The 1,743-nt window shown below is 47.0% G+C and overlaps 1 long non-coding RNA gene across 1 annotated transcript in view; it reads right to left on the reverse strand.

Annotated features, from left to right (window-relative positions):
* The window catches only part of LOC105528784, a 31,097-nt gene extending 29,376 nt beyond the window's left edge, over window positions 1-1,721 (reverse strand). Inside the window, exons 1-2 of the long non-coding RNA XR_001004408.1 lie at window positions 1,224-1,721; window positions 1,026-1,125 (exon numbers count right to left, since the gene is read on the reverse strand). This is a non-coding gene — a long non-coding RNA (uncharacterized LOC105528784). The remainder of the gene's footprint in view (window positions 1-1,025; window positions 1,126-1,223) is intronic.
* Between the last annotated feature and the right edge of the window lie 22 nt (window positions 1,722-1,743).

The raw sequence follows: 1,743 nt of genomic DNA on the forward strand, positions 1-1,743 counted from the left end.
AAAAAAAAATTTTTTTTGCTAAATGAAGCCAGTTACAAAAGAGCACGTGTAACCTTACTCCATTCATATGAAATGTCCAGAATAGGCAAATCCACAGAGACAGAAAGCAGACGAGTGGTCGCTAGGGATAGAAGAACCCACGTGCCACTGCAGAATACCACAGACTGGGTGGCAGAAGGGGTTTTTCACAGTTCTGGAGGCTGGGAAATCCCAGAGTAATGCTCCAGCAGAGTCAGTGTCTGGTGAGGGCCACTTCCTGGCTCACACAGGTGCCTTCTCCCTGTGTTCTTACAGAGCTCTGTGGGGCCTCTTTTATAAGGGCACTAATCTCATTCATGAGGCCCCACCCTCATGTCCTAATCACCTCCCAAAGTTCCCAGCTAACATCATTCTAATACTATCACCCCGGGGGTTTCAAATATGAATTTGGGGGGAGGTGGACACAGACAGTCAGATCATAGTGATAAATCCCTACCTAAGAAGAAGAAATTTTAGGTCTACTAGGTTCTTTCTTTCCTTTCTTTCTTTTCTCTTTGTCTTTCTCTCCTTCCTTCCTTCCTTCCTTCCTCTTTCTTCTCTTTCTCTCTCTCTCTTTTTTTGAGATGGAGTCTTGCTCTGTCACCCAGGCTGGAGTGCAGTGGCATGATCTTGGTTCACTGCAACATCTGCCTCCTGGGTTCAAGCAATTCTCCTGCCTCAGCCTCCCAAATAGCTGTGATTACAGGCATGTGCCACTACAACTGGCTAATTTTTGTATTTTTTGGTAAAGATGGGGTTTCCCCATGTTGTCCAGGCTGGTCTTGAACGCCTGACCTCAAGTGATCTGCCTGCCTTGGCCTCCCAAAGTGCTGGGATTAGAGTTGTGAGCCACCACGCCTGGCCTCTACTAGGTTCTTAATAAGTGGTAGACCCAGTTACCACCAGGATACTTTTTGTCAGTATTTGAACACCACCAAAGTGTTTCAGTATGTAAGCTGATAAGAAACCACGAATTATAGTCTAATAATCTAAGCATGTTTACTTACCGCCTCGGGGAGAGGGAGAATCGTGCCCCCCAACGATCACGTGGACACCAGAATCTTCCAATTTCACTCTCCATTTTTCAATGATAGCCCCAGACTTGTCCTGAAAGCAGAACGCTGGCAGGTCAGGAAACTGCCCTCAGAACAGTCAACCGTTGCTGACACTGGGGCTGAGTCACCCGATAGGAAGTTGATACAAACCTTACTGGCATCATTGAAAACAGACAGCTCCATCGTGCCTTCAAAGTCCTGCTGCAAAACAGACCTCAAACATTCATCCAGCCATGGTTCAGCATTGTGGACTGGGAGGATAATAGACTGGAATTTAAAAAAATGGATTAATAGAAGTGTGTAAACTTAGTTCCCTTTCCATGGCTCTAATTTACCTCCCCTTCACCATCCGCACATATGCCGTGACAAACAAAAGGTGTCCACCCCTTCTCTCCAGGCTCTTAACATGCTCATAAGATTTTTTATGCCTTAGCTTTCCCTGAACTGCCTTCCATATGCTTTTGAAAGGGGGGAAAAAAAACTGAAAGGACTTTGGGAGGCCGAGGCGGGCGGATCACGAGGTCAGGAGATCGAGACCAGCCTGCCTAACACAGTGAAACCCCATCTCTACTAAAAATACAAAAAATTAGCCAGGCATGGTGGCGGCGCCTGTAGTCCCAGCTACTCGGGAAGCTGAGGTGGGAGAATGGCGTGATCCTGGAAGGCGGAG

This window comes from Mandrillus leucophaeus, unplaced genomic scaffold (assembly GCF_000951045.1).
Source record: "Mandrillus leucophaeus isolate KB7577 unplaced genomic scaffold, Mleu.le_1.0 Scaffold1185, whole genome shotgun sequence".
NCBI lineage: Eukaryota > Metazoa > Chordata > Mammalia > Primates > Cercopithecidae > Mandrillus > Mandrillus leucophaeus.